Source organism: Felis catus, chromosome A1, assembly GCF_018350175.1.
Source record: "Felis catus isolate Fca126 chromosome A1, F.catus_Fca126_mat1.0, whole genome shotgun sequence".
Classification (NCBI taxonomy): Eukaryota; Metazoa; Chordata; class Mammalia; order Carnivora; family Felidae; genus Felis; species Felis catus.
In genome coordinates, this window is record NC_058368.1 from 221,125,664 (window position 1) to 221,151,259 (window position 25,596).

Consider the following 25,596-nt stretch of genomic DNA (forward strand, 5'->3'; position numbering starts at 1 on the left):
TTGCTTGTTCTAGCTTCGAGAAGAAAGCTGGTGCAATTTTGATTGGGATTACACTGAATGTGTAAATTGCTTTGGGTAGTATTGACATTTAGACAATATTTATTCTTCCAATCCATGAGCACGGAATGTTTATCCATTTCTTTGTATCTTCTTCAATTTCCTTCATAAGTTTTCTATAGTTTTCAGCATACAGATCTTTTACATCTTTGGTTAGATTTATTCCTAGGTATTTTATGCTTCTTGATGCAATTGTCAATGGGATCAGTTTCTTCATTTGTCTTTCTGTTGCTTCATTATTAGTGTATAAGAATGCAGCTGATTTCTGTACATTAATTTTGTATCCTGCGACTTTGCTGAATTCATGTCTCAGTTCTAGCAGACTTTTGGTGGAGTCTATCGGATTTTCCATGTATAATATCATGCCATGTGCAAAGAGTGAAAGCTTGACTTTATCTTTGCCAATTTTCATGCCTTTGATTTCCTTTTGTTGTCTGATTGCTGATGTTAGAACTTCCCACACTATGTTAAACAACAGTGGAGAGAGCGGACATCCCTGTCTTATTCCTGATCTCAGGCGGAAAGCTCTCAGTTTTTTCCCATTGAGGATGATGTTAGCTGTGGGCTTTTCATAAATGGCTTTTATGATGTTTAAGTATGTTCCTTCTATCCCGACTTTCTCAAGGGTTTTTATTAAGAAAGGATGCTGAATTTTGTAAAATGCTTTTTCTGCATCAATTGACAAGATCATATGGTTCTTTTCTTTTCTTTTATTAATGTGATGTATCACATTGATTGATTTGTGAATGTTGAACCAGCCCTCCAGCCCAGGAATGAATCCCACTTGATCATGGTGAATAATTCTTTTTATATGCCGTTGAATTCGATTTGCTAGTATCTTATTGAGAATTTTTGCATCCATATTCATCAGGGATATTGGCCTGTAGTTCTCTTTTTTTACTGGGTCTCTGTCTGGTTTAGGAATCAAAGTAATACTGGCTTCATAGAATGAGTCTGGAAGTTTTCCTTCCCTTTCTATTTCTTGGAATAGCTTGAGAAGGATAGGTATTATCTCTGCTTTAAACATCTGGTAGAACTCCCCTGGGAAGCCATCTGGTCCTGGACTCTTATTTGTTGGGAGATTTTTGATGACTGATTCAATTTCTTCACTGGTTATGGGTCTGTTCAAGCTTTCTATTTCCTCCTGATTGAGTTTTGCAAGCGTGTGGGTGTGTAGGAATTTGTCCATTTCTTCCAGGTTTTCCAGTTTGTTGGCATATAATTTTTCATAGTATTCCCTGATAATTGCTTGTATCTCTGATGGATTGGTTATAATAATCCCATTTTCATTCATGATTTTATCTACTTGGGTCATCTCCCTTTTCTTTTTTGAGAAGCCTGGCTAGAGGTTTATCAATTTTGTTCATTTGTTCAGAAAATCAACTCTTGGTTTCATTGATCTGCTCTACAGTTTTTTTTAGATTCTCTACTGTTTATATGGAAGATCTGCTCTGATCTTTATTATTTCTCTTCTTCTGCTGGGTTTAGGGTGTCTTTGCTGTTCTGCTTCTATTTCCTTTACGTGTGCTGTTAGATTTTGTATTTGGGATTTTTCTTATTTCTAGAGATAGGCCTGGACTGCAATGTATTTTCCTCTCAGGACTGCCTTCGCTGCATCCCAATGCATTTGGATTGTTGTATTTTCATTTTCGTTTGTTTCTGTATATTTTTTAATTTCTTCTCTAATTGCCTGGTTGACCCAGTCATTCTTTAGAATGGTGTTCTTTAACCTCCATGCTTTTGGAGGTTTTCCAGACTTTTTCCTGTGGTTGATTTCAAGTTTCATAGCATTGTGGTCTGAAAGTGTCTATGGTATAATCTCAATTCTTGTATACTTATAAAGGGCTGTTTTGTGACCCAGTATGTGATCTATCTTGGAGAATGTTCCATGTGCACTCAAGAAGAAAGTATATTCTGTTGCTTTGGGATGCAGAGTTCTAAATATATCTGTCAAGTCCATCTGATCCAATGTATCATTCAGGGCCCTTGTTTCTTTATTGATCCTGTGTCTAGATGATCTATCCATTGCTGTAAGTGGGGTATTAAAGTCCCCTGCAATTACCACATTCTTATCAATAAGGTTGCTTATGTTTGTGATTAATTGCTTTATATATTTGGGGACTCCCGTATTTGGCACATATACATTTATCATTGTTAGCTCTTCCTGATGGATAGACCCTGTAATTATTATATAATGCCCTTCTCCGTCTCTTGTTACAGACTTTAATTTAAAGTCTTGTTTGTCTGATATAAATATGGCTACTCCAGCTTTCTTTTGACTTCCAGTAGCATAATAGATAGTTCTCCATCCCCTCGCTTTCAATCTCAAGGTGTCCTCAGGTCTAAAATGAGTCTCTTGTAGACAGCAAATAGCTGAGTCCTGTTTTTTTTTTTTTTTTTATACTTTCTGATACCCTATGTCTTTTGGTTGGCACATTTAGTCCATTTTCACTCAGTGTTATTATTGAAAGATATGGGTTTAGTGTCATTGTGATGTCTGTAGCTTTCATGCTTGTAGTTATGTCTCTGGTACATTGTGGTCCCTGCAACATTTCACTCACACAATCCCCTTTAGGATCTCATGTAGGGCTGGTTTAGAAGTGATGAATTCCTTCAGTGTTTGTTTGTTTGGGAAGACCTTTATCTCTCCTTCTATTCTGAATGACAGACTTGATGGATAAAGGATTCTCAGCTGCATATTTTTTCTGTTCATCACATTGAAGATCTCCTGCCATTCCTTTCTGGCCTGCCAAGTTTCAGTAGATAGATCTGCCACTAGTCTTATCAGTCTCCCTTTATACGTTACAGCATGTTTATCCCTAGCTGCTTTCAGAATTTTCTCTTTATCCTTGTATTTTGCCAGTTTCCCTGTGATATGTTGTGTAGAAGATCAATTCAAGTTATGTCTGAAAGGAGTTCTCTGTGCCCCTTGTATTTCAATGCCTTTTTTCTTCCCCAGATTAGGGAAGTTCTCAGCTAGGATTTGTTCAAGTACACCTTCAGCCCCTTTCTCTCTGTCTTCTTCTTCTGGAATTCCTATGATAAGGATATTGTTCCATTTGAGTGCATCACTTAGTTCTCTAATTCTCCCCTCATACTCCTGGATTTTTTTATCTCTCTTTTTCTCAGCTTCCTCTTTTTCCATAATTTTATCTTCTAATTCACCTATTCTCTCCTCTGCCTCTTCAGTCCGACCTGTGGTCACCTCCATTTCATTTGACAGCTCATTTATAGCATTTTTTAGCTCCTCCTGACTGTTTCTTAGTCCCTTCATCTCTGTAGCAATAGATTCTATGCTGTCCTCTATACTTTTTTCAAGCCCAGCAATTAATTTTATGAGTATTATTCTAAATTCTTGTTCCATTATATTGCTTAAATAGTTTTTTTGTCAATTCATTAGCTGTCGCTACCTCCTGGAGTTTCTTTTGAGGAGAATTCTTCTGTGTCAATATATTGGGAGGTCCCTGTGGTGGCTCCAAACTGCAGGGTACTTCCCCTGTGCCATTGGGAGTAACTTGTGTTGGTGGGTGGGGCTGCAGTCAGACCAGGTGTTTGCCCCCAGCCCACCACTGGGGCCACAGTCAGACTGGTGTGTACCCTATCTTCCCCTCTCCCAGGGGCTGGACTCACTGTGGAATGCTGTGGCCCCTGTCTGGGCTACTTGCACCCTGCCAGGCTTGTGGTGCTGCTTCGATGGGATCTGGCATATTAGCCAGGGTGGATCCACAGGGTGCACAGGGGTGGGAGGGGCAGGCTCAGCTGGCTCTGCCTAGGTGGTTCCCTGCAGGAGGGGCCCTGTGGCACCAGGAGGGAGGCAGACCCGTCGGAGGGATGGATCCGCAGAAGCACAGCGTTGGGTGTTTGTGCAGTGTGAGCAAGTTGGATGATGGGAACTGGTTCCCTTTGGAAATTCAGCCGGGGGATGGGAGAGGGAGATGGTGCTTCCCAGCACCTTTGTTCCCCTGCCAAGCTGAGCTCTGTCTTCCGGGGCTCAGCAATTCTCCTTCCTGGCGTCCTCTCACCCTCCCCGCTCTCTGAGAGCAGAGCTGTTGACTTTTAACCTTCCAAATGTTAAGTCCTGCTGGCTGCCAGGACTCACGGAGTCCAGCCCCTCCACATTTGCAAGCCAGACCTGGGGTCTCTGCCTTACCCAGCAGGCTGCCGCTCCACCACACCGGCTCCCTCCCGCCAGTCCTTGTAACGCGCACTGCCTCTCCGCCCTTCCTACCCTCTTCCATGGGCCTCTTGTCTACGCTTGGCTCCAGAGAGTCCGTTCTGCTAGTCTTCTGGCAGTTTTCTGGGTGATTTAGGCAGATGTGGGCAGAATCTAAGTGACCAGCAGGACGAGGTGAGCCCAGCGTCCTCCTATGCCACCATCTTCCCCTCTCTCCAATAACATACATTACTTTGAAGACATAATATTTTTTAAATTATTTTATATTTAGTGGGTTTATCTTTTATGTAATAGTCTGTTTTTAGGACAAATAGTCTTTTAAAAATGCACATTATTTTCTTTTACTGATATGTTACCTCACTATAGGTATTTAAGAAAATTTAAAAAAGAATATACATATAATTCAGTGATAATTTTTATAAGTATAGAATCGTTCATCTATTTTTTTGCCTATTTATTTACTTTTTATATATCTTAAATTTACATCCAAGTTATTTAGCATATAGTGCAATAATGATTTCAGGGGTAGATTCCTTAATGCCCCTTACCCATTTAGCCCATCCCCAATCCCACAACGCCTCCAGTCATCCTCTGTTTGTTCTCCATGTGTAGGAGTCTCTTATGTTTTGTCCACCTCCCTGTTTTAATATTATTTTTTTCCCTTCCCTTATGTTCATCTGTTTTGTCTCTTAAAGTCCTGAGTGAAGTCATATGATGTTCGTCTTTCTCTGATTGACTAATTTCACTTAGCATAATACCCTCCAGTTCCATCCACGTAGTTGCCAGTGGCAAGATTTCATTCTTTTTTATTGCCGAGTAATACTCCATTATATATATATATATATATATATATATATATATATATATATATATATATATATATATATATATATATATATATCACATCTTTATCCATTCATCAGTTGATGGACATTTGGGCTCTTTCCATACTTTGGCTATTGTTGATAGTGCTGCTATAAACATGGGGGTACATGTGTCCCTTAAAAACAGCACACCTGTATCCCATGGATTAATGTCTAGTAGTGCAATTTCTGGGTTGTAGGGTTGTTACACTTTTAGTTTTCTGAGGAACCTCCATACTGTTTTCCAGAGTGGCTGCACCAGCTTGCATTCCCACCAACAATGCAAAAGAGATCCTCTTTCTCTGCATCCTCACCAACATCTGTTGTTGCCTGAGTTGTTAACGTTAGCCATTCTGACAGGTGTGAGGTGGTATGTCATTGTGGTTTGATTTGTATTTCCTTGATGAGTGATGTTGAGCATTTTTTCATGTGTCGGTTGGCCATCTGGATGTCTTCTTTGGAGAAATATCTATTCATGTCTTTTTCCCATTTCTTCACTGGATTGTTTGTTTTTTGGGTGTCGAGTTTGATAAATTCTTTATAGATTTTGGATACTAACCCTTTATCTGATATGTCATTTTCAAATATCTTATCCCATTCCGTGGGTTGCCTTTTAGTTTTGCTAGTTGTTTCCTTCACTGTGCAGAAGCTTTTGATTTTGATGAGGTCTCAGTAGTTCATTTTTGCTTTTGTTTCCCTTGCCTTCAGACATGTGTTGAGTAAGAAGTTGCTGCAGCGAAAATCAAAGAGGTTTTTGCCTGCTTTCTCCTCAAGGATTTTTATGGCTTCCTGTCTTACATTTAGATCTTTCATCCATTTTTAGTTTTTTTTTTTATTTTTTTAATATTTATTTATTTTTGACAGAGAGATAGACAGAACATGAGTGGGGGAGGGGCAGAGAGAGAGAGAGAGGGAGACACAGAATCCGAAGCAGGCTCCAGGCTCTGAGCTGTCAGCACAGAGCCTGATGTGGGGCTCGAACCCATGAACTGCGAGATCATGACCTGAGCCGAAATTGGACGCTCAACCGACTGAGCCAACCAGGCGCCCCCATTTTGAGTTTATTTTTGTGTATGGTGTAAGAAAGTGGTCCAGGTTTATTTTTCTGCGTGTCACTGTCCAGTTTTCCCAGCACCGCTTGCTGAGGAAACTGTCTTCATTCCATTGGATAGTCTTCCCTGCTTTGTCACAGATTTGTTGGCCAAACATGTGTGAGTCCATTTCTGGGTTCTCTATTCTGTTCCATTGATCTGAGTGTCTTTGTGCCAGTACCATACTGTCTTGATGATTACAGCTTTGTAATACAGCTGGAAGTCCAGAATTGTGATGCCTCCTGCTTTGGTTTTCTTTTTCAAGATTGCTTTGGCTATTTGGCATCTTTTCTGGTTCCACAAAGTTTGGGATTTTTGTTCTAGTCCTGTGAAGAATGCTGGTGTCATTTTGACAGGTATTGCATTGAATAGGTAGATTGCTTTGGGTACTATTGACATTTTAGCAATATTTGTTCTTATCCAGAAGCATGGAGTATTTTTCCATTGTTTTGTGTCTTCTTCAACTTCTTTTTATAAGATTTCTATATTTTTCAGTGTATAGATTTTTCACCTCTTTGGTTAGATTTATTCCTAGGTATTCATGGTTCTTGGTGCAGTTGTAAGTGGGACCAACTCCTTGATTTCTCTTTCTGTTGCTTCATTCTTGGTGTATAGGAATGCAACCGATTTCTGTGCATTGATTTCATATCCTGCAACTTTGCTGAATTCATGAATTATTTCTAGCAGTTTTTTGGTGGAATCTTTTGGGTTTTCCATATAGAGTACCACATCATCTGTGGAGAGTGAAAGTTTGACCTCCTCCTGGCTGATTTGGATGCCTTTTATTTCTTTGTGTTGTCTGGTTACCGAGGCTAAGACTTCCAATAATATGTTGAATAACGGTGGCCACAGTGGACATTCCTGTCTTGTTCCTGACCTTAGGGGAAAAGCTCTCAGTTTTTCCCCATTGAGGATGATATTAGCATTGGGTCTTTCATATATGGCTTTTATGATCTCAAGGTATGTTCCTTCTATCCCTACATTCTTGTGGGTTTTTATCAAGAAGGGATGCTGTATTTTGTCAAATGCTTTCTCTGCAACTATTGAGAGGTTCATATGGTTCTTGTCCTTTCTTTTCTTGATGTGATGAATCACACTGATTGTTTTGCAGATATTCAACCAGCCCTGCATCCCAGGTATAAATCCCACTTGGTCGTGATGAATAATTTTTTTAATGTATTGTTAGATCCAGTTGGCTATTATCTTTTTCAGGATTTTTGCATCCATGTTAATCAAGGAAATTGGTACATAGTTCCCCTTTTTAGTGGGGTCTTTTTCTGGTTTTGGAATCAAGGTAATGCTGGCTTCATAGAAAGAGTTTGGGAGTTTTCCTTCCATTTCTATTTTTGGAACAGCTTCAAGAGAATAAGTGTTAACTCTTCCTTAAGTATTTGGCTGAATTCCCCTGGAAAGCCATGTGGCTCTGGACTCTTTTGGGGGGGGGGGGTTTGAATACTAATTCAATTTCTTTACTGTTTATGGGTTTATTCAAATTTTCTATTTCTTCCTGTTTCAGTTTTGATAGTGTATATGTTTCTAGGAATTTGTCCATTTCTTCCAGATTGCCCATTTTACTGGTGTATAATTGCTCATAATATTCTCTTAATATTGTTTTTATTTCTGCTGTGTTGGTTGTGATCGCTCCCCTCTCATTCTTGATTTTATTTATTTGGGTCCTTTCCTTTTTCTTTTTGATCAAACTGGCCAGTGGTTTATCAGTTTTGTTAATTCTTTCAAAGAACCAGCTTCTGGCTTCATTGATCTGTTCTACTGTTTTTTGGTTTCTATAGCATTAATTTCTGTTCTAATCTTTATTACTTTCTGTCTTCTGCTAGTTTGGGGTTTTATTTGCTGTTCTTTTACTAGCTCTTTAAGGTGTAAGGTTAGATTTTGTATCTAAGACCTTTCTTCCTTCTTTAGGAAGGCCTAGATTGCTATATATTTTCCTCCTATGACCACCTTTGCTGCATCCCAGACGTTTTTGGCTGTGGTGTTATCATTTTCATTGGCTTCCATGCACTTTTTAGTTTCCTCTATAACTTCTTGGTTAGCCCATTCATTGTTTTTTTTTTCTTATTTTTTTTAACGTTTATTTATTTTTGAGACAGAGAGAGACACAGCACAAACGGGGGAGGGTCAGAGAGAGAGGGAGACACAGAATCTGAAACAGGCTCCAGGCTCCGAGCTGTCAGCACAGAGCCCAACGTGGGGCTCGAACTCACGGACTGCGAGATCATGACCTGAGCCAAAGTTGGACACGTAACTGACTGAGCCACCCAGGCGCCCCAGCCCATTCATTCTTTAGTTGAATGTTCTTCAGTCTCCAAGTATTTCCTATCTTTCCATAATTTTTCTTTTGGTTGATTTTGACTTTCATAGCATTGTGGTAAAAAAAATATGCATGGTATGATCTCAATCTTTTTGTACTTGTTGAGGGCTGATTTGTGTCCCAGTATGTGGTCTATTCTGGAGAATGTCCCATGCGCACTGGAGAAGAATGTATATTCTGCTGCTTTAGGACGAAATGTTCTAAATATATCTGTTAAATCCATCTCATCCAGTGTGTCACTCAAAGCCATTGTTACCTTGTTGATTTTATGATTTGATGATCTATCCATTGTTGTAAGTGGGGTGTTGAAGTCCCCTACTATTATGGTATTATTATCAATGAGTTTCTTTATGTTTGTGATTAATTGATTTATATATTTGGGTGCTTTCATATTTGGAGCATAAATATTTACAATTGTTAGGTCTTCTTGGTGGACAGACTCATTAATTATGATACAATGTCCTTCTTCATCTCATGTTACAGTCTTTATTTTAAAGTCTAGATTGTTTGATATAAGTATGGGTACTCTGGGTATTTTTGTCAACAATTAGCACGATAGATGGTTTTCCATCCCTTTACTTTCAATCTGAAGGTGTCTTTTGGTTTAAAGTGGGTCTCTTGTAAACAGCATATAGATGAATCTTGTTTTCTAATGAATTCTGTTACCCTATGTCTTTTGATTGGAGCATTTAGTCCATTGACGTTTGAATAAGTACTGAAACGTATGAATTTGTTGCCATTATGTTGCTTGCAGATTTGGAGTTTCTGGTGGTGTTCTGGTCCTTTCTATTCTTTGTTGCTTTTTGTGTGTATGTATGCATGTATTATGTATGTAAATATATATTCACTTTATTTATTTATTTATTTACTTACTTACTTACTCATTTATTTATTCATCTTTTCTCCCCTCAGAGAGTCCCCCTTAAAATTTCTTGCAGGGCTACTTTAGTGGTCACTAACTCCTTTAATTTTTGTTTGTCTGGGAAACTTTTACTCTCTCCTATTTTGAATGACAGTGTTGCTGGATAAAGAATTTTTGGCTGCATATTTTTCTGATTCAGGACACTGAATATATCCCACCACTCCTTTCTGGCCTGCCAAGTTTCTGTGGATAGGTCTGATGCAAACCTAATCTGTCTTCCCTTGTAGGTTAAGGAGTCTTTTTCCCTTGCTGCTTTGGTGATTCTTTTCTTTCCTGAGTATTTTGTGAATTTGACTATGATATGCCTTGTTGATGTTCGGTTTTTGTTGAATCTAATGTGCTTCCTGGATTTTGATGTCTGTGTCTTTCTCCAGGTTAGGAAAGTTTTCTGCTATGATTTGCTCACATAGTCCTTCTACCCCTTTTTCTCTCTCTTCCTCTTCTGGGACCCCTATGTTTCTGAGGTTGTTCCTTTTTAATGGGTCACTGATTTTCTCTAATTCTTAAATTGTGCTCTTTTGCCTTAGTCTCCCTATTTTTTTCTGCTTCATGATTCTCCACAAGTTTGTCCTCTATATCTCTGATTCTGTGCTCTGCCTCATCCATCTTTGCTGCCATGGCACCAATCGAGATTGCAGCTCAGTTATAGCATTTTAAATTTCATCCTGACTAGGTTTTCTTCTTTTATCTCCACAGAAAGTGATTCTAATATATTTTTGACTCCAGCTGGTATTCTTATTATCATGATTCTAAAATCTGGTTCAGACTTCTTGTTTGTATCTGTGTTTGTTATATCCCTGGCTGTCGTTTCTTCCTGCTCTTTCTTTTAGGGTGAACTCCTTCGTTTTGTCAGTTTGAAGGAAGTAAAGGAATTAATGAGGTTTAAAAAAATGTAAAAAAATAAATTAAAAAAAATAAAAACAACAGACACACACAAATCAAATAAATGACGCTAGACCTTAGATGTGTTTTCATCTGGGTGTTGAAAGGGGCTTGGTAGATGAGAGTAAAAAGGGGAAAGAAAAAAAAAAAGGGAAGTCGTTTGAAAATTTGAAAAAAATGAATATACAGAAATAAAATGAAATGGTGAAAGCAAAATAGAATTTGAAAAAAATATACAAAAGTAAAAAATATAGTAGAAAAAATTAAAGAAAAATAGTTTTAATAAAAATTGAAAATAAAAAAAAATTCTCTTTCTGTATTCAAGAAAAAAAGACAAAAAAGAAAAGTAAGATTTAATAAATGGACCAGGGAGCAGACAGAAATACAGTTGAAATTACTTCTTTTTTCCATAGAAGTCAAACTATGAAGCACTTTATAGTCCATAAACTAAGCAGGCAGAGAGACTTGTGTTCCTGAAGAGTGAGGTTGGCCCAGTTGGGTGGGGGTTGGTGTAATGGCTCCATTCTCCACTAGATGGCACTGCTTAGCTTACTCAGGTGGATTGTTGTGGCGCTTGTAGATGTGTATGCACATGCGCCAGATCGGTGAAAACGGCGTCACCCCGTCTCTAGTATCGGAATTCTGTTCTCCCTGATCAGCAATCGCGCACCCATCCTTTGTCTTCGGTTTCCGTACACTCCCCACTTTTACGCTGTTCGTGACCAAGCCCCAGGCAGCACCTCTCTCCTGAGTTTTATCCCAGATGCGGCTGAGTTTCCCCACCCTTTACTTCTGAGGGACTGAGGCTTTGTCCTGCTCAGACCTTCTGCAGGAGGTTTTCACTGAGCAATGGCTGGGTGCTGGCCACACCCAGGAATGTTCGCAGGACCGTGCTGCTGCCGATGCCCAGAGACTGCCTCCGGGTGCCAGCCTGCCCCAGGAAAAGTTCACGGGATTACGTGGCAACAGTGTTTCAGGGATTATGGCAAATGACCACACACGCATCTGGCACCAGGCTTCATCCCCAATGACCTTGTTCCAGCACCAGCAAATGTGTTTGTTCTCCCGGGTCCACTGGGGCCTTTGCCTTTGGGGCCTCTACCAGATGTCCTCCCAGCAGGGGAACCGCCTCACCCTGTGTGGCCCAAAGACCCCTGGACTTCACTCTGCTCCTGGGGATTCACCCTTTCCACCAGAGCACCACCAGGTATCAGCTGCTGAGTTTCCAACCTTGTGCTCCCCCTGTTTATAGAGTCTTAAGGGAATTTAAACACTCTCTTTTCTGCCTTTTTAATTCGGTCCCTGCGGCTGTTTCCACTTTTCCATTTTCCCTCCAGCTGCTTTTGGGGGGTGGTGCTTTTCTGAATTCTCCCCCTGCCTCCCACCCCGGCTCTGTCCTCTCTCTGTATCCAAAAACAGCCTGCCCTCTGCGGCTTCTCTCTCCCCCAGTTCACCTCTCCACGTTGCATACCTGCTGAATTCTGTGGTTCAGGTTGTGGTGATTGTTGTGTTGATCCTCAAATCAGTTTTCTGGGTGTGCAGGATAGTTTAGTGTTGATCTGGCTGTATTTCATGGACGTCAGAGGCAGAAAAAAAATTCCATGCTGTTCCATCATCTTGGCTCCTCCCATTATCCATTTATTTTTTATCACCTCTCCAGTGATTCCTTCTATTTCTGTATTTATATATTATTTTTCTTTTACTTTTTTCCTAGCAGTGTAATGGATATACCACATTGCAATTTTGTTAACATAATCTTATGTACTTGTCATTATAAATGTAGTTTTCTAATTACCACTACCAAAAATTAGAGTATAGCAATTAACTTCTTAATAAAAAATAAAAATAAAACAATTTGTATAATTTATTTTACTACCTTCTAAACTTTCTTGATATGTCTCTTCTTCAAAAAAGCAAATGACATGTATATTATATTTTCTATCTGTATTTAGAAACATTTATATTTATTTCTTTAAGTGTCAGATTTTTTTTTCTTTTTGTATAATTGTTTATGCCTAAGAGTCAGAATTTTGAGTTAACTGATATTCATCTGTTCATGTTTTCGGGATAATGACAATTTATTTGTAGGTGGCCTGGACCAATTTATATTTGTATCAATACTATAGGAATGTTCAAAAAGTTCCCCATCTTCTCAACACTGGCAATTTTTATATGTTTTATTTTTGCCAGCTTAGTTGTACATTTACCTCATCATGACCTTAATGTGTTTTGTCCTCTTTGCTAGTAAGTTTGGACATTATTAGATTTTTAACGTCATTTGTGTTACTGTGTTTTCTTAAATAAGTGTATGAGTTTCAACTAATTTTATAATAGAGTGTGTTTTTCTAATTGTATTTGAGAGTTACTATATAATCAGGGTGATGATTATTTGTCATATCTATGACAAATATTGTTTCTCAAGCTGCACTATGTCTTTTAACGTTCTTGTGTGTCTTAGTGAACCCAAAGTTTTAACTGTGTTATGTAGAACTTTATTAGCCTGTGTTTATATGGGTAGAATGTTTTAGTACATTTATATTAATGCCTATCCTGAGTTAATATATTTTTTTTTGTCAAAAATTTTATACATTGATCTTTTACACTTAAGTGCTTAATCTACTAGGATTGATTTTTGCCTAAGGAGTGAGGTAGGGATATAGTGTGTGTGTGTGTGTGTGTGTGTGTGTGTGTGTGTGTGTGTGTGTGTGTGTGTATATATATATATATATATATTTTATTTAGAGGTAATAACATTTCTCAGTACCTCTTCTTGAATAGTCTTTGGTTCCCTACTAGTTTTTCAAATATGCTTTGCTATATATCAGGTTTCCATACATGTGCATGTCATAAGTTTTTCTTGCCCATAGTCCTTATCACTGTTGTAAGTCATATATTTATAAGTCTTAGTCTTGAGTAAGACAAAACCATGTTCTTTTTACTTCTTTATTAATGTTGTAACTATTCTCACCCTTTATTTTTCATATCATTTAGTATCACTTTTACAACTTTGATGAAAAACCTTATTTCTTTTGCCTGGGATTATTTGAGTTGAGATACTGTTATTGATAGATTGTTAGAACTGATTCAATAAGCAAGATAACTTTCTACACGTATTTAGTTCTTATTTAATAGTTATTAATCATGTTGGACCATTACATCAATAAAGATTTTAAAAGATAAATTGAGAGGCATCTGGATGGCCCAGTCAGTTGTGTCCAACCCTCAGCTCAAGTCATGATCTCATGGTGAGTGGGGTTTGAGCCCCACGTCCAGCTCATTGCTGACAGCTCAGAGCCTGGAGCCTGGAGCCTGGATTCTGTGTCTCCTTCTCTCTCTCTGCCCCTCCCGTGCTCATGCCCTGTCTGCCTGTCTCTCTTTCTCTCTCTCTCTCTCTCAAAAATATACATTAAAATTTTTTTTAATTAAAAAGAGATAAGTTGAGGCATATTAACAATTTTAAGGGCTTATTGGAGCAAAAATTGCTTCAAATCTCATAGTGCCAAACCAGAGGTGTTAGGAGCAATCTGTCAGCAAGACCTAAGGGAGAGTCTTTTCCAGAGAGAGTACAGAGGCGAAGAAAGGACATTATGTGATTATAGCTTCAAGTCCAGTTGTCTGTTGGTGATTGGTTGTTTTTTGGTTTCAATTTCTTAACCTTGTGGCATTTATAGGGCTTGTTTTCGGTTTGGTCACATAGGCCACCATGCCATTAGAGCCACATCAGTCTAATGACCTCCTTGTTTATTCAACAAAGATGTTAGACCTTTTTTTGTTAAATGTATCTCTAATTATTTAATGAATATTTATAAGATAAATGATTTTTAAATTGTACTCTTTAACTCTTGTTGCAGGTCTTTCAGAATGCAATTACCTAAACATTGTTCAGAAAAGTTCCTAAAATCTTTTATTAATCAAAAAATTTCAATGGATGATTTGATGGAGAAACTTGGAGTTTTTAGAATAAAATACAGTCACATCTCAAATAGTGTTCTTCCTTTATGAACCTATCTCTGTTGTTTCTTGTTATCTTTTTATCTTATCGAACTTTATAGGACATCCATTATGTTTTGAGATTTTAGACTAGAGCCTATTATATTTGTGGTAATTTAATTTTCAAGAGTTCCCTATGGTGTAGGTTGTGAGTTGTTTTCTGTAGCGATTTATTGCCATCTGGAAGGCAGTATACACCCCAATCCACTTTAAATTCAAGTTTCGATCTCAAGATTGATTTTGAACCAAATAATGTAAATGACTTCTCCAAACTCAAGTGAGAGCCAGCCACCAACCACATATCCTCAGAGCAGATTTTTTTTTTATCTCTAGAATAAAGAAGAAAGTATCTGTTTTCTATTAGGAAAGCCATTTGTTTTTTCTATAGGTGTAGTCTTCCTGGAGCTCAGTTTTCTGCAGTTTTCACTAATTCAACTCTAACTCTGGGCCAATTCAAAGACTTCACTCAAAGAACACTTAGGCCGCCAGTTTTTTAGATGCTTAATATATCTCTTGTCTACAATACTCACCTCCCTGTACTTGTCCTCCAGCTTTGCTCCTCTCTTTAGACTCTTCTTTTACATTTAGACTCATCCATTCACTGAAAACGTGTTTCTATGTGTATTGTGTTTATTTTCTAATACGTTCATATATTATAGTAAAATTGTTCCTCCATTTTATGGGTAATCATGTTATTTTATTATTTTTATTTTTTATTTTTATAATTTTATTTAAATCCAAGTTAGTTAACATACAGTGTAATAATAATTTCAGGAGTAGAATTTAGTTATTCATCATTAACATACAACACCCAGTGCTCATTCCAACAAGTGCCCTCCTTAATGCCCATCACCCATTTAGCCCATCCCCCCCCACCCAACACCCCTCTAGCAACCCTCAGTTTGTTCTCTGTCTCTTATGGTTTGTCTCCCTCTCTCTTTTTATCTTACTTTTCTTTCCCTTTCCTATGTTCATGTTTTGTTTCTTAAATTCCACATGTGAGTGAAATCATATGATATTTGTCTTTCTCTGACTGACTTCTTTTGCTTAGCATAATACACTCTACTTCCATCCACAAGTTGTTGCAAATGACAAGATTTCATTCTTTTTTATTGCTGAGTAATATTCCAGTGTGTGTGTGTGTGTGTGTACATACCATATCTTCTTTATCAGTCCCTCAGTCTATGTCAATCAGTCTATGGACATTTGGGCTCTTTCCATAATTTGGCTATTGTTCATAGTGCTGCTGTAAACATTGGGGTGCATGTGCCTCTTTGAATCAGCATATTTGTATCCCTTGGATAAATTTTTGGTAGTGCAATTGCTGGGTTGTAGGGTAATTTTATTTTAAAATTTTTGAGGAACATCCACACTGTTTTCCAGAGTAGCTGCACCTGTTTGGATTCCCATCAGCAATGCAAAAGTGTTCCCCTTCCTCCACATCCTTGCCAGTATCTGTTGTTTCCTGACTTGTTAATTGTAGCCATTCTGGCTGCTGTGAGGTGGTATCTCATTGTGGTTTTGATTTGTATTTCCCTAATGATGAGTGATGATAAGCATCTTTTCAGGAGTTTCTTAGCAATCTGGATGCCTTCTTTGATAAAGGGTCTGTTCATGCCTTTTACCCATTTCTTCACTGGATTGTTTGTTTTTTAGATGTCGAGTTTTATAAGTTCTTTATAGGTTTTGGATACCAACCCTTTATCTGATAGGTCATTTGCAAATATCTTCTCCCATTCCATTGGGTGCCTTATAATTTTGCTGATTGTTTCCTTTGCTGTGCAGAAGGTTTTTATCTTGATGAAGGCCCAATGGTTCATTTTTGTTTTTGTTTCCCTTGTCTCTGGAGACATAGGAAATTGTTGCAGCTGAGGCCAAAGAAGTTTTTGCCTGCTTTCTCCTCTAGGATTTTGATGGCTTCCTGTTTTATCTTTAGGCGTTTCATCCACTTTGATATTATTTTTGTGTATGGTGTAAGAAAGTGGTCCAAGTTCATTCTTCTGCATGTTCGTGTCCAGTTTTCCCAGCACCACTTGCTGAAGAGACTGTCTTTATTCCATTGGACAGTCTTTCCTGCTTTGTCAAAGATTAGTTGGCCATATGTTTGTGGGTATATTTCTGTGTTCTCTTTTCCATTCCATTGATCTGAGTGTCTGTTTTTTTGTTAATACCGTACTATCACCATACTATCTTGATGAGTACAGCTTTGTAATACAGGGTGGAGTCCGCAATTGTGATGCCTCCAGCTTTGGTTTCTTTTTCAACATTACTTTGGCCATTTGGGGTCTTTTCTGGTTTGATACAAATTTTAGAATTATTTTTTCTAGCTCTGTGAAGAATGCTGGTGTTACTATGGTAGGGTTTGCATTGAATATGTAGATTGCTTTGGGTAGTATCAGCATTTTAACAATATTTATTCTTCCAATCCTTGAGCATGGAACATTTCGTTGTGTCTTCTTCAATTTCTTTCATAAACTTCTAAGGTTTTCAGTGTATAGATCATTTACCTCTTTGGTTAAGTTTATTCCTTGGTATTTTATGGTTCTTGGTGCAATTGTAAATGGGATCAATTTCTTGATTTTATGGTGTTTCATTATTGATGTATAGAAATATCACAGATTTCTTTATGGTGATTTTATGGTCTGTGACTTTGCTGGATTCATGTATCAGTTCTAGCAGTTTTATGGTGGGGTCTTTTGAGTTTTCCACATAGAGTATCATGTCATTTGTGAAGAGTGAAAGTTTGACTTCTCCCTTGCCTATTTGAATTTTTTTTTCTTTTTGTTGTCTGAGTACTGAAGCTAGGACTCCCAACACTATGTTGAACAACATTGGTGAGAGTGGACATCCCTGTCATTTTCTTGACCTTAGGGGGAAAGCTCTCAGTTTTTCCCCATTGAGGGTGATAGCTGTGGGTCTTTTGTATTTGGCCTTTATGATCTTGAGGTATGTTCCTTCTATCCCTCCTTTTTTGAGGGTTTTTATCAAGAAGGGATGCTGTATTTTGTCAAATGCTTTGTCTGCATCTATTGGGAGAATCATGTGGTTCTTAGCCTTTATTTTATTAATTTTTTTAACATTTATTCATTTTTGAGAGATAGAGACAGAGCATAAGTGGGGAAGGGGAAGAGAGAGGGAGACACAGAATCTGAAGCAGGCTCCAGGCTCTGAGTGGTCAGCACAGAGCCGGACGTAGGACTTGAACTCACGAACTGCGAGATCATACCTGAGCTGAAGTTGGACACTCAACCGACTGAGCCACCCAGGCGCCCCTATCTTTTATTTTATTAATATGATGTATCACATTAGTAGATTTGTGGGTATTTAATCAGCCTTGCATCCTAAGAATAAATACCACTTGATTGCAGTGAATAATTTTTTTAATGTATTATTGGATCTAGTTTGATAGTATGTTGTTGAGAATTTTTGCATTCATGTTCATCAGGGAAATTGGTGTGTAGTTCTCTTTTTGGTGGAGTCTTTGTCTGGGTTTGGAATCAAAGTAATGCTGTCCTGGTAGAATGAGTTTGCAAGTTTTCCATCCATTTCTATTTTTTGGAAAAGCTTCAAAATAATAGGTGTTAAGTCTTCTTTAAATGTTTGGTAGAATTCTCCTGGAAAGCCATTTGGCCCTTGACTCTTGTTTGTTGGGAGATTTTTGATTACTGAAACAATTTCTTTACTTGTTACAATTCTGTTCAAATTTTCTATTTCTTCTTGTTTTAGTTTTGGTAGTTTATATGTTTCTAGGAATTTATCCATGTCTTCCAGATTGCCCAATTTGTTGGCATATAATTGCTCATAATCATGTTATTTTATTTACTTTTTTAAAATTAATGTCTATTTTTGAGAGAGAGAGGAAGACTGCAAGCAGGGAGGGGGCAGACACACACACACACACACACACACACACACACACACACACACAGAATCAGAAGCAGGCTCTAGGTTCTGAACTGTCAATACAGAGCCCAACACAGGGCTCGAAGCTGCAAACTGAGATCATGACCTGAGCCAAAGCAGGGTCTTAACTGACTGTGCCATCCAAGTACCCCATAATCATGTTATTTTAAGTGTTATGATACTACCAATTACCTTGATTCAGAAACACCTATATTTATCCTATTCTGTTATTTTAATGACTTATCTTTTTGTTGTTGTTTTTATTTGGCCTATTCTTTAGGTTTATTGAGTGAAAATACTCTTGTCATTTTAAAACATCTCTTCCTTTATTTAACACATTGTTTTCCTTAATATATTCTGCATTTGAAGTATCCTTAAATATTACTGATTCTTTCTTAGAACTTCTAATATATGCTAAATACAGAGATTTCAAATCAAGCATCATTTATATTTCAAAAAGTGAGTATATTCCTCTTTGTTACATGGGTGATACTTGAATGCTCCATGATCTGAAGTTCAAAAACTGATAACTATGATATCCATTGTCAGCCATACTCATTATACAGTGGGTGTGGAGAAACATCAAGTTCCTGGAGAGCACCTGCAGGTGAAAACTTCTTCTTTTTCTGCCTTCTTCCTCTTCTCCTTCTTCTCCTTCTCCTTCTCCTTCTCCTTCTCCTTCTCCTTCTCCTTCTTCTTCTTATTCTTTTTATAACTAACCAACATTCCATACCAGATTTTTTTTTTCTATTTCATTGGGCCACCTTCCCTAGTGACAGTCAGACATATCAGGAGAGAACTCAACCACCTGCAGATATCTCATTGGTTTGGCTGTGGTTTATTGGTGGACTTCATGGTATGATTTCTTTGAAAGTTCTGGAAACAAAGCCTTTAAGGAAATCCCAAGTGCAGGCTACACAGAGGTACTCCAGTTCTTCAGTCTTTTAATTCAAGAGATATTAGTGGGATATTATCTGAGTATCCTACCTGTTTTCCGTCATAACATTTTTCCGGAAGATAATTATTACAAGTATCTTCAGCTTATTTGTGAAATAGACTCATCTCATATTTTGGCAGAAATTTGTTTCTAATCCCCTTCATTACTATTCAACATACCACAGGTGTTACCTCTTTTTAAATCTTTTTCATTTTGATAGTAGGGGCATTGGAAATGACATATATGTCTCAGCCCAGGTTACAGTTTCTTCAGTGAGTCCTGTCACCCAACATTTGATAACTACTTGTCCTCAGCTGATGTTGTTAGTCCTAGACTTTCTTACCTTAGCCGAAATGGCCTCATGAATTGTGCTCTTGCAGACTGTACTTGCTTTGAACTACTGCCCTGGGTCTTGTTGAAGCACAGCTACTACCTGTTTTTTTCACTCTTTCCTCAGCTTATGTTTTTCTGGTGCCATTTATTTTCATTGCTGTACATCTCTACCACTACCTGCAATGAAGCAGGTTAGCTGCTTATAAGGGGATTTATCTTTATGCCAGAAGCAGGTAGAGGAACACAAAACAGTATCTAATCCTTTGGTATATCCTCTTTACTAATAAAATGGTATCTGATCTTATTACTTTGTCACCTAAGAGCCTTAACTACATATATTTCTCCTGACTCTAGTGTTGTCCTTTTTTATTAAAGTGTGTGGTACCTGCCCACTGTGTTTTCAAATATTTATATACTCAGAAGTCCTCTTAGTAATATTGATCTGTTTTTGTGATTGTTCCTCTTGAATAAATTAGGTATAATATTCTTAATCATGATTGCGATATAATAAAGAAAACTGCTGTGTCTAATATCGTACACACTCCACGTACAAACACAAACCCCCATGCATGCAATTATACACACACATGCAAATATAGACCAAAAATAAATATTTTCCAATAAATTACAAGTAAAACATTTTTAACTTAATATTTGAAATATGGACAATAATTGGTTGTATTTGCATGTGCATTTGTTATGAGGTTCAAAAATGCCAATTCTTTTAGGAATTTGAACAAAGCTTCAGTAAATATTCCTTTGCCTATTTCTTTGCACATTTGTGAAAGACTTTGTCTAGCATGGTTATACAGAAGGGAAATTGCTAGGGAAGAGGTTACCTGAATTTTTACCTCTACTCGTTATTGCCAAACGGTTTTTCAAAGTGGTTTTATCAGTGTTCACCACCAACACTATATCACTCCACATCTTTGTTTATTATTGATCATTTCAGGCATTATATTTAACTAAAAATATTTTTACTAATCTAATTGAGGATGGAATAATATGTCATTGCCATGTTAATTTGCATTTCCCCAATGATGGCTGATGTGGAATCCCACAAATTCATTTTTTAAATATTAAAATTCTTATATAATCTATTCTGTAAACTTTGTTTCATAAATTACAAATCTTCTCACAATCACTGACATAGCTTCCTTTTGTTAGTAAAGTTAAATTTTGAATACATTAAATTTTAGCTCAAATGTATCATTATTTTGCTTTGTGCTTTTAACATTTTGTTTAAAGAAAAGCTTTTTTTCCTATTTCATCAAAATATGCTGTGTATTTTCTTTCATATTTTTAATGCTTTATTTCTCTACATAACTGAAAGTTATTTTTGTGTATGTTCTGATAAAGGAAACATTTTTTTCTTTCTTTCTTTGACTCTGAAGACTTTAAATACATTACATATATCTTTTACAAAATGTTCTATTATTTCCAGCTCTTAAGAAACAAATTTTCTATTTTATTGCTTCTGCTGATGTTCATTCATGTGTTTTCCTTTCTCTTATTATTTTTTCCCTACTATGGGAGTCTAATCCCTTAGATTGTGCAAGAATACCTTAAAGACATTTTTGTATTTGCTCAGCTGAAACTCTAATAGTTTCACCAGTGCTATAATATCTTGGGTTCAAGTCCCCACACCATACCTGTGTGTGAATCTGGATGTCTTATACCCACGAAGTCTATGCTTGCCATCTGCCTTCTTACTGGTGACCTCTTTTCTATGATCCTTGGTGAGCGGCTGATATTTGTACAGCTTCACAGAACTGATGTGCAGAAGTTTTTTTAAATTCCCATCCCATAGATGGGACAATCCTTTTTACATACCTCTTGCATTCAAGTATCTCATTCCTTGTTCCTTTAGTTCTTGTGGCTGAGGTCTGGATTCCCTTACCAATGCTGGGAATTTAAACCTCACTGAAGTCATTCATGCTTTTGTATGTTTCTGATAATTTCCCAACTAATCAGCTCCCACTCCTCTTACTTTATTGCTAGTTCCTCTTATGTCAAGTTGCCTTAAAAATTGACTGGGCATAAGATATTTTGTACCAGTAATAATAATTTACAAACGCAATATGCAGTAGAATTCACAAAGCATTTCCTTTAAAATTTGTCTAAAGGTTTCCTTAATTATGAATTTTTTTCTAAAGATGGTGTAGCCATAATTCTGAAACTTCAGTTCGATAGTTTTATTTCATGAAGAACAACATAATTGTAAGTTATCCATGGTCCTAGTCTATAAGGAAAAGAGGGAGATGATTATTTAAGTTACATAATTAAATAATATCTATTGCTCTAAGGAAGTTAAAATTATGCCTGTCCTATATCGTCTTAAGCAATATTTTAAAATATCCTTTCATTGTGTTTGATTATATTTCTAATGCTATCAGGGCTATACACACTGCCTCATGTGAAATAGACTCTTGAGAAAATTGTTTTATTCTAGTAATTTGTTCTCCTCTATGGAAGGAGATAGGAAGCAAGTCTACAAGGTAGTCTATGGTGTGCTAAAAAAATAACCTCACAAAATATAGCTGTCTCCTAATTCATGAAACCTATAAATTTTCTTTGTGGCAATAAAGGGTCTTTGTGGTTGTGATTAAGGTAAGGATATTGAGATGGGAGGGTTATGCTGGATTGTCTAGGTGGGCCCAAAATGCAATCACACACAGATTGTCCTAGACTACATCTCAGTGAACCCATTACAAGTTTAAAATACCACAAGTCAAAATTGCATTTAATACCCTTAGCCTACAGAACACCATATCTTGGCCTAACCTACCTTAAACATACTCAGAACACTTACATTAGTCTACAGTTGGGCAAAATCCTCTAAAGCCAAGCCTATTTTATAATAACGTTTAGAATATCTCATGTAACTTATTGAATACTGTACTGAAAGACAAAAACAGAACAGCTTTGTGGGTGCAGGATGACAACCAGGGTATCGCTTGTTTACCCCCACGGATGGCTGACTGGGGGCTGCACTGGCTGTTGTCGCCCAGCTTCATGGGACAGGATCCTAGGCATCTCACTCGTCAACAAAAGATCAAAATTGCAGATTTCAAAATATGGTTTCCTCTGAATGTGTATCACTTTTGCACCATTATAGTGTAAAAAAAATCGTAAGTTGAACTATCATAAGTGAGAGACCGTCTATATACGATTATAAGCATAGGGAGCTTTGGCCCACGCTGAGGAGAAAGGGATGTGAAAGAGGAAGGAAACGTTTGAAGATGCCAGCCTTGAAGACTGGGATGATATGGCCACAGGCACAAGGCATGCTGACAATCACTAGACATTTGAAGAGACCAGGAATGGATTCTTCTCGAGATCCTCTGATGGAAGAGAGCCCTGCTTGCCCCTTGATTTCAGACTTCTGACCTCTAAAACTGTGACAGAATAAATTTCTGTTCCTTTAAGCTACTACATTTGTGGTCATTTATTGTCACAGCCACAGGAAACTGATATAGATTTTGATATATTTTAGCCAACATTTCTAATAAAATTTATTTTATTTATTTTATTTTTTAAGTTTATTTATTTTGAGAAACAGAGACAGGTTGGGGTTGGGGGGGTTGGGGAGAGACAGCCTGAGTGGAGGTAGTGCAGAGAGAGAGAAGGAGAGAGAGAATCCCAAGCAGGCTCTGCACTGTCAGCACACAGCCTGATGTCAGGCTCGAACCCATAACCATGAGATCATGACCTGAGCCAAAACTAAGAGTCAGATGCTTAACCAACTGAACCACCGAGGTGTCCCTCTAATAGAATTTAAAGGTTTGGGATGGCTTAGAGTTTCTTTTGAATCTCTTTCTTACTTTAATACCAGAATATAAGTAATTGCTCAATGAATAGTTTTATGTGATATGTCAAAAGGTCACAAAACCAAGTGCAAGGGCTCACAGGGGCCAAAGTTGGAACAATTTGAACAACAAAAGAAATGATGTAGTATCGGATTATGACACAAAATGTGAAATAAACATCTATGAATTCATAATGAGGTACACAAATTACTGAACGAATTAATGAATGATTGAAGACACAAACAAGCACACAAACTGGGAGAAGAAAAACAAGTCTTTCTTGCAGAAGAATTCCAAATAAATCCTGCAAACATTTCACCGTCAAGGAGGTGGAAGATAATTCCCTTCCCCTGAGTGTGGACTGTGTTTGGTGACTTGCTTCCAAAGGCACAGTGTGGAACAGAATAGAAGTCAGGCTGGTTTCCTGCATCGTCAATAGGAAGTTAAGAGGATGACCCTGCCTGTATGATGTTCCCTTCAAAAACCAGTCTAGTGGGAAAATTAGACCATACATCCCACTTATCTAGTCATAAGAAACAAAATCAGGCAAATTCCAATTGAGAGACATTCTGCAGTGCCTCAGCATTACTCTTCAAAACTCTCAAGGTCATCAAAACCAAGGAAAATCTGAAAAACTGTCACCTCTCAGAGCAGGCTGGGGAGACATAAAGGCTAAATTCAAGGCGATATCTGGAACAGAAAGAGGACATTGGGATAAAAACTCATGAAATAAGAATAATATATCAATATTGGTTCGTTTAAGCCCATATATCACAATGCATCAAAAGTTGTGACAGTTAAACCATTCTAATGTAAAATGCTAATGACAGAAGAAATTGGAGTTTATAAGAACTCTGAAAAATCTTTGTAGCTTTTAAGTAAATGTGAAATATTCTAATATATATTATATACATACATACATATATATATACATACATATATATATTTATATAAATTTTTGCTTAGCATAATATCTCTAGAGGGTATTATCTAAGCCAAATAAGTCAGTCAGAGAAAGACATATCATATGATTTCACTAATATGTGGAATTTGAGAAACACAACAGATGAACACAGGGGAAGGGAAGGAAAAATGAGATAAAAACAGAGTTGGAGGCAAACCAAAAGAAACTCTTAAAGACAGAGAACAAACTGAGGGCTGCTGGAGGGGAAGTAAGTAGGGGGATGGGTTAAATGGATGATGGGCATTAAGGAGGGCATGATTTGAGATGAGCACTGGGTGTCATATGTAAGAGATGAATCACTGGGTTCTACTCCTGCAGCCAAGACTACACTGTACATTAACTAAATTGAATTTAAGTTAAAAAAAAATAACATCATTGTGTATGTTTGTTTTTCTAGCTCTGTTTGGCTCTTTTTGGGAATACAGTCCATTTGGAACTCAATAGCATGTTGGAGTTTTAAAGGATGCCAGCCTTTTCAATGGTAGGTGACATTTAACTATCATTAATGCCTATATTTTAATCTCTTAATAATTCAAAATTTTAATTCTTTTGAAAATTCTTTTTTTTTAAATATATGTTTTCTTACAAATCAAAATATTCAAATGTTTATGTACTTTTAGGCGGTTGACATAAAGATGACACAACCATGAAACTTAAGTACTAATCATTTCTTTTAGCATGATATCTATATGTTTGAGCATCTTCATCATATTTTTCTTGCACTGTTTTAATTTACATGCAGATTCGAGAAGACCTAGTGACTGTGTGCTTTCTTAAGAACAGAAATTGATTTTCTGCTTTTATATTTTCATGACACCTTGACTAGCCTCTCATAATTAGTGGATATTACTTTTGTTCAATTGGATAGGTCTCCTTTCAAAGGCAAACTTTAGATGAAGCTCTGACACCGGAAACAGGGACACAGTCTCAAATTTTCTTGTCTTTATTAATATTAATATGGCAGAGTGTAATTCAGTTGTTTCTTGGGCAGGTAGTGATAGGCTGCTTTTCCTTTGCTGATGGCAGGAATCTGAACTCTGAGATGTAGACACTTACAGTTAACCTTCTGGAGACAATAATTAAAGCACTGCCTTGACACTCTCTGCTCCGTAACCATTAGATCTATTCTTAGGCAGTATTCAAAACAAGCTTCAAGCTCTCAGGTCTCAATCAGTGATCAATTAAGATTAACTATTGATATAATAGCTCAGAAAGAAAAGGTTAAAGAGATAAGGCAAATGTAATTAAGCTAATGTGGCTTTCTGGATCTTGCTGTGATATTTATTCAAACTCCCTCCGCATACTCAGTTAATAAATGAAAAAAAAATTACACGGTTTCTTT

General features: G+C 37.2%; 1 protein-coding gene across 2 annotated transcripts in view; it reads left to right on the plus strand.

Annotated features, from left to right (window-relative positions):
- The window catches only part of CDH12 (cadherin 12), a 1,052,064-nt gene that overhangs the window by 350,975 nt on the left and 675,493 nt on the right, over positions 1 to 25,596 (plus strand). For both annotated transcript variants that reach the window (XM_019812450.3, XM_019812457.3), the window contains exon 2: positions 24,652 to 24,735. The gene's annotated coding sequence lies outside the window, so the exon portion shown is untranslated. The remainder of the gene's footprint in view (positions 1 to 24,651; positions 24,736 to 25,596) is intronic.